Here is a 10,195-nt window from a genome sequence, read left to right on the forward strand (position 1 = left end):
TCCTTCCTTCCTTCCTTCCTTCCTTCCTTCCTTCCTTCCTTCCTTCCATTCTTTCTTTTTTTGTATCCTCAGTGCTTAGAACAGTGTCTGACACACAGTCTGACACATAATATTTATTGACTGACTGTACACTCAAATTTCACTCTCCTGAAGACACTTTGCTTTTGAAAGAGTAGCAGAAGGTAGAACTTTGCTTTGGAATACTGTATTGGATACTAATAGATCCTACAAGAAAGTAGGTCACTTGATGCTCTCAAAAGTCTATTTATCCATGGATGTGAGAGTCACCTATGATGATTTTTGAAATTCAGGCTAACATAAAATTCTGGATTTAGTAAAACCAGGGCTAGGTGAGGTCAGTGCTCATATTTTGAGCATGTCAGATGATACTTGGTTTTCTTCTCCTTTACTGCAAACTTTATATTAGAGGTGTCACTTGCCCCCTTCTCTACAATTTTCCATTATTCAGTAACTAATTCCTCCTTATAGTGTTACCAATTTAAGCTATTTATCTTGGAGGGCATAAGCAGCCACAGCCTTCCTAGTTGTTCTGCATAGCTTTCTTGTTTCTAAAAGGAATCAGAAAAATACAAGCAACGCTCTTGGACCACTTTGCCCAGTATGCTGAATCTCATCTAACCAGGACCACAGTGGTTAAAGGCCAAAGTGTTATGGGAGAAGTATTTCTCAGTGTGTGGATTTCTTATCAGAATTCATTCAGATCAGAGTAGAGATTCTGAGAGCAAACTCTTCAAGGAGTACAGAACTATACCATACTTCCTTCCAGAACTCCTAAATCCAAGGCATTTTAATTTCAAACCTGTTGAAAATGTTGGGGACATCGAGTTCTAAGCAGAAGGCTGGAAGAGTCAGTTAAGTGACCTTTATCATGCCTTGCAACCATCAAGATATGGTTCATCCAGGCCTGGTGACCTGAACTTTGTGAGGGCGTCTATACACTCCCTTCATCATCTCCCCACTTACTTTTGGTTTCTACTTCCTGAGAATAATTTTTAATGTAACGAAGATAATGCAAAGATGATCCTTCATGGAATAGAAAGCCAAAACAAAATAAGGTGTGAGTAGTTCAGCCTTCCCACTCTTCTCTTTTTCCTTATTCCATTCTCCCCGAGCGGCAATTCTTCCCCTTTTTTAATCCGCCTCTTGATCTTAAAATAGCTAAAACAACTGTTTTTGTTATCTTTAGCACTCACTGCCTCGGTACATTCTTGGCTTTAGCCCTTGTGACAATATTATTACAGGAGTGTTCTGCTCTTTTGTATTCGTCCTCAGTTGCCTACACTTGATTCTATCTTTTATATATGTCTTCTTAAAAATTGGAGTCGGTCAATCAATCAACAAGCATTTATCAAATGCCAATAATGTTTCAGGCATTTTACTAGGAGATCAGTAAGTTTTCTGTGTTGGTACAACAATCTCTTTAGGCAGCTTCCTTTTTTCCCTTTCATTAGAATAACTTCAGGTCAAGTCAACAACTTTTTGTTAAGTGTCTTAAATGTGACCAGGGTGTTATTATTGGGTACTATAAAAGTCTAAGAGCTGAGAATAAAAAAAAAAGGGCAAAAACCAGTACCTGTTTTCAAGTAGCTTACAGTCTAGTGAGAGAGACAACATGCAAATAGCTCTATAAACAAGTTATATGCAGGATAAATTTCAGCTCGTGTTTTCAGAGTTTCATTTAAGAGCTTCTGGCTTTTCCTACCTTTCTGAAAATCTGCTCCCACTACTAAGTAGGAGCATGTCAGATAATGCTTGGTTTTCTTCTCCTTTATTACAAACGCTATGTTAGAGGCGTCACTTGCCCTGTTCTCTACAATTTTCCATTCATCCATAACCAATTCCTCCTTATAGGTTAAAATCAAGTTCATAATAGCACATCTACATGCTACTTCCTCTCCCCTTTGAAGGATAGAGTTATCGTTAGGACAAGCCACTCATTTCTCAACTACTCTGTTTTTGGTGGAAAGAGCGATAACCAGCAGATGTCTGGATAGTTGAAATCCTCCATCACTAGTGTTATCAGACTTCTGTGCCAGGTATATGATGTGTTTCCTGCAGTTCCTATCTACTTCCTTCTGTTGTGCAGGAAGGAAGATTATTCTGTAGTCTATGTAGCATATGCCAGTGATATTTTTTGCTTTTCTTCCTTCCTGTACTAGTCCTCACCCAATTACTTTCCATCTTGTTTCCCGATTCTGATTCCTGAGTTTCCTCGCATGTGTTTCTTTTTACTATATAGTGCTGCTCCACTAGCCTTAAACACCCCCCCCCCCCCCAAACTATTCTGGCCCTTTTGACTAAAGTATACCTTGCCAGAATCATATCTCAGTTATAAATTCTACCCCATTAAATCTTAGTGATAACCTATGAGGTCAGGCTTGACTCCTGATATTAGCATCTCTCATTCAGCCCAATCATTTATTTATTCATTCATTTGTTAGTTCAGATCTATGCTTTCATTGGTTTAAAAAATTTCTGGAAAAGAAAAAATCTCTATCAATACAATTTATCAACTTTTCTGCAGTTTGTAATTTTAGAATTGCCTGGGGTCACTGGGGGTTTGAGTGACTTGTCCAGAATCTCATAGCCAGTATGTATCAGAGATGATACTTGAACTCAGATATTGCTGACTCCACGTCTAGCATTCTATCCACTATGTCACACTACCTATCTTGGTTATATTTTGTGCATTTGTAAATAGAGATCTATGGCCATGAGTTTTATTGCTGACTCTTCCTGGACTTCAACTCTCATGCATCACTGGTCTTTCTTTCTGCTATTGTAGTGATGTTGTACCTGCAATTTGCTGTGGTACCAGGGTTGCCTGATCTATGTGGACAGTTTTCTCCCTCCCCTTTTTCTCAGTTTAAAGCCCTTTTGATCAGATTCATAAGATTCCTAGCAAATATGTTTTTACTGGCCCTTGTTAGGTACTCATCATCCCTGGCCAAGAGCCCATCATTACTATATTTTAAGCTGCTGTCCAGAATTCCAAATCCCATGCTCAGACACCACTTTTTTTTTTTTTGCTAGCTGTTCATTTTCTAAATCTGGCTTTCTTTTTTAAATCTCTTCTCTTTAATTGGCAACAGTGTTGAAAACAACACTTGTGTCTGTGAGGTCTTTAGGTTTTTTTTCCCCTCCCAAGGACTTTGTAAACCTTAATAGTGCTGTCTAAAACCCCATCTTCTCCCATTCTCCATATTTCAATAATTATTTTCAATTACTCTCTAGATTATATTTTTCATATTTGCTTTACTCCTTTTTGCTTATCCTAACTTTACATTTGTCATTTTGTAGTGACAAAAGACCTGGATTTGAAGTCAGGAAGATCTGAGTTCTATTCCTCCTTCAGATACTAGGTAGTCATATGACCCTGGGCAACTCAATCACTTTCAGCTTCAGTTTCCTTATTTGAAAAATGGGGATAATAATAGCACCTACCTTATAAGATTGTTGTAAGAATCAAATGAGGTAATGTGAAAGTATTTACAGATCCTATACTTGACTATAAGCCGCCATGGGGGGGAGGGGAGGGAGGGGGACAAAATGTGAAATTCAAGGAATTGTGGAATTGAATCCTGTAAACTAAAAGGAAACAAACAAATTAATAAAAAAATTAAAATTAAAAAAAAGAATCAAATGAGGTAATATATATATATATACTTTTCAAATACTAAAGTACTACAAAAATGCTGGTTATCATTGTCATTTTTATTATCATCATAATTTTTAAATAAGCAAGGTCCTGTACAGCTTAACCAATTAGTCAATCAAGAAATATTAAGCTTGGGGCAGCTAGGTGGTGAAGTAAATAGAGCAGCAGCTCTGGAATCAGGAGGACCTGAGTTCAAATCTGGACTCAAACACTTAACATTTACTAGCCATGTGACCTTGGGCAAGTCACTTAACTCCAATTGCCCTGCCTTCCCCCTTCAAAAAACAAAAGAAACATTAAGCTCTTTTCAAGTAGGGATTGTTTCATTCATTATATTTCATTTATTATGTTTATATTATATATGATATATTAGACTTAGCAATAGGAGACATTTAATAAATACTTGTTGATTGTTTAATTATATAGTAAATACTAGAGAGACCAATACAAATGCCAGACAACCTTTGCCTTCCAGGAACTTAAATTCTAATGAAATAAGCTAAACAGTGAACAGTAAAGAGAGTGAGAGTGATACTAAGATCGTGTTTCCTGAAGCCCTGGAGTAGCTAGAAAAATGTAATGTTAGTTCTTGTTGTGTATGAGTGATTGAAAGTCCCTCTTCCTCATGCTCAGGATGCTTGTGATCAGATAATGACTTAATACAGTTCCATAACCCAGCTTTCAGTTAGTGGGACTGTTCCAAAGTTGGAAACTTGGGTGACTGGAAGGCTTAGTAGGTCAAAGATCCAGAACCAGAAAGAACTTCCAAGGGCATCTATTCCAATACCCCAATTTTACATAGGAGGAAAATGAGGCACTAAGAGGGTACTTGATTTACTCAAGGTTGGTGGTACTCTTGACAGAAATAGAGAAGTTTAAAAGGGCAGATTTATAGGGAAAGATAATGAGTTCTCTATCTAGGGCATGCTGAATTGAAGATGACTAGGATACACCTAGTTCAAAACATCTATGTTAGTGATGCAGGACTAGCTCAGGAGAGAGACTAGGGTTGGGTATAAAAATTTGGAAGACGTCTGCCTAGGGAATATGATTGAACCCATAGAAACTGATGAGGGCACTGAAAGAGAGTATGTATATCAAGTTACAGGGAAAGACAAGTTTACAGAGGATGATGAATTGAGTGTTAGATATGTTGAGTCTAGAATGCTGTAGAAACATTGAGAAAGAGGTGTTTAGTGGTCAGGAGTGGTAGAAGGGAGGAAGCAGAGCTTGTAGAAAGAAGCCTTTGGGCAAAGGTCTTAAGAAGGGTGTGGGTTGATACTTGTTTCTATTATATTTTATTCATTTCCCCCTACTTGCATTTCTTTCTCCTCTATCATTTCTCCCTCCTCCTATAGTTTCTTCCACCTTTATTTTCCTTGCTGTTCTCTATTTCTTTTTCTTGTCATCTCCCCTCCACCATTTCCTCTAGTTTCTATTCATTATCTTTTTTTCCTTCTTATTCTCATTCTCTCTGCTGCCTACATTCTTTCCATCATTTGGCCGTCTTCCTTATCCTAGCGTTTCCTTGTTCCATTTGCTCTGTTCCACAACACCCCCCTCACACCCCCGTCCTTAGTTTCTTTTATTTTCTTTGTAATTTACCTCAGTAGCCTCGGTTCCCAATCTAAGATCTCTCCCAAAAGGCAATCAGGCATTTGCTTCCTGACCCATGAAGATAATCTGTACTTTTTACTCTTCTCCCTGGTGTAAGAGGAAGTTGCTGGTGTTCTCTGAAAACCAGTAGCTTGTTCTCTGGAAATCCTCTCAAGTGGTGCCACATACTAGGGTAACAAGTAGGAAATGCTGTAACCAGATAAGTAATCGGTCCTTCAGCTCTAAAAGACTCAGGATGAAAAATGCTATCGACCTCCAGAGAGAGAGAATTGATGAACTATGAGTGCAGATTGAAGCATACTTTCTTTCCACTTTCATTTTCTTGCCTTTTTGGGGGGGGGGCAGGGAATGGCAACATGGCTAATAGGGAAATATGTTTTGCATAGCTTTACATGTAGAATAGGTGTCATACTGCTTGCTTTCTCAATGGGTGAGGGAGGGGCTGGAGGGAGGGGGAGAATTTGGAATTCAAAATTTAGAAAAATGAGTTATAAATAACTAGGTGAATAAATGATTTAAAGTTTAAAAATAAATAACTGGTTCTCTCTAGGTTTCCCTACTGAAGGGGTGGCTGTGGTACCAGCCATAGCTCTCAAGATTCATTCAGACTCCATGGCAGCTGTTGTGACTCATTTGATTCTGCCCTTAATGAGAGAACCCCAGGTTCTTTTGTGTTAGTTTGGTGTGAATTATCAAATCAGATCATGGCTCTAGTCTCCATCCTACCAACTCCTCCCATGCATGATGTAATTGGTAGTGTTCTTCATTGATTTACTCACAAAACACATTGTCTCAATTTTAATCAGAATATTTGTATCCCTTTCCTACCTCCCTAAATATCCTCCTCCCCTTCGCCCTATTTCAACTTTCACAGGCACTGGCAGATTGGCTCTCCAGAAGGTGATTGCTACTACCTCCAGTATATAAGACACCTTGTGGATCTGGACTTTGACTGATAAAGCTCATGAGTTACCACCCATGTGCTTATCTTTACTAGCCAGCTAGTAGGTAAAATTATCTAAAAAGTAGAGGTATTTATTAAGATGGCTTAGCAAAAACAGTAACTTTAAGGCATTCCCTTCCTATACTTGGGTTTGACTCTCCCATACACACACACACACACACACACACACACACATATGTGTGTACATATTCACAACTCATATGTGTGTGTGTGTGTGTGTGTGTGTGTGTGTGTATGGAGAGAGAGGGACAGAGAGGGAGACAGAGAGAGAGAGGGAGAGGGAGAAGGAGAGGAACAGGGAAAAGGAGGGAGAGGGAGGGAGAGTCAGAGAGAGAGAGAGAGAGTCCTTTCTCTCTTCATAGAGTCTTCTCTGTAAGGACTGTCTCTGGGTCTGTGCCTTTCTAGAGAGTATAATCTATATCTATATTCTATATATCTATATTTTGCTGAAAACACACACACACATATATAATACATACATATGTTTTCTGTTGATTTCTTCCTGGATTTTCCTAAATTTATGGACTCTTGAACTACTGGATGGTGTATTAGCTCTGTTGCTAAATGTCAATGCTGATGAGAGCAGAAGAAAAGAGAGTAACTCCCCTCCCCACCCTTGCTACCTTCTGGCATAAATACAAGGGTCACACTCCACACAGCTACTCTAACCTGGACTACCTCACACACTTCAATTGCATCTTCATTACATGACTCAAGGGCAGGCAGGCTTATTTAGTTATTTAAAGGTTTGGGTGTGTGGGTAGGTGGGGGCAGAATGACCAATTTTCTCTCAGATAGTTAGACTTTCTGAGTCAATCAAGGAGAAACTTGTTCACAGTTTGTAAAAGGTTAAACAGGCATGAGCATTATTTTATGAGTAGTCTAATACCTTGTTATCTCTCTCTTACTTTCTGTGAGTACCTCAACTAGGCTTTCTGGAATAGGATAGGGAAGGTCTGGTTGAAGAATAATTGCCATACATATTAGAAATAAATTATGTAAATAATATCAATGTACCCAGAATAGGTACTTCCTAGCGCACATCTACTCTTTATATCAGACATCAACCCACTTGCGGCAAGTAGAACTCAAACAGGGAATCTCAGTTCTCAGATATGTTCTGTTGTTGTTGGTCAATTATTTCAGTTATGTCTGACTCTTTGTGATGCCATTTGGGATTTTGTTGGCAAAGATACTGAAGTAGTTTGCAATTTCCTTCTCTAGCTCATTTTGTAGAGGAGGAAACTGAGGCAAACAGGGCTAGGTAACTTGCCCAGGGTCACCCAGCTAGTAAGTATCTGAAGCCAGATTTAAACTCAGGTCCTCCTGACTCCTGGCCCAGTGCTCTATCCACCATGTCACCTACCTACCCCATATACATTCTACTCAGACCTAAATAAAAAGATTTCTATTATCCTTCAAGGAGAAAAACTTGACTCTAGACTCCAGGTTCTTGGATCTCTAGAAGGCAGGAATCCTGGTGCCTTCTTCCTACTTTGTCAGAAGCGATTTAGCAAAGTTACACTTGCCCATGTCTGACTCTGCTCCATCCTAGTCCCTATTCTGCTCATTTCAGTCCTGATTATTGGTGGTTCTTCTTTGCAATTGCCATTGCTTTCATTTTTCAACCTTCATGACATACAATTAGGATCCACCTTGAGACCAAATGAGAGCTATTAAAGTCTTAGCACAGGTTTAAGGCTGGAGGACATGGGCCATTTTGGTTACCATTATTCTCTCTTTTCTGTTCCTATTCAAAAGTCTCCATATTCTGCTTTAATGTCTCACCTTCCTCTTTTGTCTTCTTCCTCTCTGTAAAACTCAGGCAAGTGAAATTATTGTCACTAGTTCAGGGGTACTCAATGTTTTAAAATAAGTTCATAGGCTCAAAACTAGAAGGGACCCCCAAAGACCATCTAGTCCAGGGGTTCTTAACTGGGGGTCTAAGAGCTTTTTAAAAATATTTTGATAACTGTATTTCAATATAATTGGTTTCCTTTATAATCCTTTGTATTTTGTTTTATGCATTCACAAGCATTCTGAGAAGGGGTACATTAGGTTTTATCAGATTTTCCAAGTCCATGATACAGTAAAGAATGGGCTAGTCTCTCTCTTTTTACAGGTGAGGAAACTGAGATCCAAGAAGGTTAAAGGTTTACCCAAGATTTCTACCTATATATAATAGAAAATGTCAAGGGTGAAATGTGAACCCATGTCCTCTTATTCCAGATACAGTGTTTTCCCCATTGTACCACATCATTCCTGGAAGTCCTAGCTGGACTGCTCTGGAGATTTCATAGACCCCTACAGTAATGACCAGAAAGAAGCAGGAGAGCTGGCATATATCTTTCCAAACATAGCTGCCCTATATCTCTTGAGCAATTTCCACCTCCTGCCAAGTCTCTCTCTGGTTGAAGTGCCTTGCCTTCCTGGGAAGCAAGACCTCATTTTCAATTTCAACTTCCTCTTTGTCAAGTGATTGAAATTACCTCCATCTGAGGTGTCCATTGGAACATTAGGATACATTTATTGACTTTCTAAAACTAGGTAATTAACTCTTTAATGCAGGAACTTGTCCCCCTAGTATCAAAACACAGGAACATGAGTATTAAAAATATCCTAAATATGTTTCAGAGAATATACTCCCTGTTTAGATAAGTGCCTTGGAAACTTACTTGTCTAAATGGAAACTTGACTTGAGATAGAGTGAACCAGAAGGGCCTCCTTGCCCCCAAATGAATCTCCTTCTATTAGATAGTGTCTGAAATTCCTACAATAGTCACTCTCTTGGTTTAAGGTTCCTATACAAATATAATTATGTTAATTCATTATTTGGTTTGGGCAAAGCCATTATCAAAAGGGCAGCCAGGCCTAATAGATGGAGAAACATCCTTGGAGTCAAAATGCTCTGAGTTTAAATCCTGCAACTGAAACATATTGGCTATGTGACCTTGGCCAAGTTAATCAACCTTTCTGATCCAGGCAACTCTCTAAGACTATATAAGTTGCAAAGAAGGTCAATAAATGTTAACTAAACCCCTATGATGGTCCAGACATTGTACTAAACTGGGGATACGAACAAAAAAGAAAGATGGTGTCTGTCCTCAAGGTCTTGCAATCTAATGGAAGGAGGTCAATGCACAAAAGTTAACACTGGAAGAAGCCACCAGGGTTCCTCCCTTCCAGAGACCCATGAATCTGAAGTCTAACTTCAAACTCTTTATCCATAAAGGATGATGGAAGTTCTTATACTTAGCTCTGAGTGGAACATATCTGGGGCAGCTAGGTGAAAGGGTAGATACAGCCCTGAGACTGGAGTCAGAAAGACTTGAGTTCAAATCCGACCTCAGACACTTACTAGCTGTGTGACCCTGGGCAAGTCACTTAGCTCTGTTTCCTCAGTTTCCTCATCTGTAAAATGAGCTAGATAAGGAAATGGCAAACCACTACAGTATCTTTGCAAACTCCAAAGTGGGTCATGAAGAATCATAATGAAACAACTGAACAACATAAAAACATACAAAAAGAAGCTGAAGAGTAGGTGGGTGAGGACTGGGAGGGCAGGCAAGGTACTGGAAGAGCATGGTGAAAAAGTCAGGGATGTCCCAGAGTAGTGCAGCCAGGTGAGGAATGAGATGTTTTGAGTTGAGCCCTTTCCATCGTGGAGTTCATGACTTTACCCTCTAATCAGAGGGACAGAGGTAGTGAGTGATAAGGTAGAGTCACAAGGTTGATGGAACCCTCACTGGTTGAGAATTTCTTTACCTAGAGTTCCAGATTCATGAAATCACAGGTCAATAAAACAAAATAAAAGCCAGGCAAACAAAAGGTCTTTATCTTCCATTGATACTTTAGTCCTGATGATTGATCATATTAGTACTGTAATCACCTAGTGACTGGTACCATCTTCCTTGCAGGGAAGCATTTTAATTGAA

At 39.1% G+C, this 10,195-nt stretch overlaps 1 long non-coding RNA gene across 1 annotated transcript in view; it reads right to left on the bottom strand.

Moving 5' to 3' along the window:
- Positions 1–5,467, bottom strand: part of LOC138173442 (uncharacterized) — a 21,199-nt gene extending 15,732 nt beyond the window's left edge. The window contains exon 1 of the long non-coding RNA XR_011171401.1: positions 5,285–5,467. This is a non-coding gene — a long non-coding RNA (uncharacterized lncRNA). The remainder of the gene's footprint in view (positions 1–5,284) is intronic.
- Between the last annotated feature and the right edge of the window lie 4,728 nt (positions 5,468–10,195).

The sequence above is a fragment of the Petaurus breviceps genome, unplaced genomic scaffold (assembly GCF_028583685.1).
Source record: "Petaurus breviceps papuanus isolate PSGF00001 unplaced genomic scaffold, PetGlider_PUasm1.0 582, whole genome shotgun sequence".
Taxonomy (NCBI): Eukaryota; Metazoa; Chordata; class Mammalia; order Diprotodontia; family Petauridae; genus Petaurus; species Petaurus breviceps.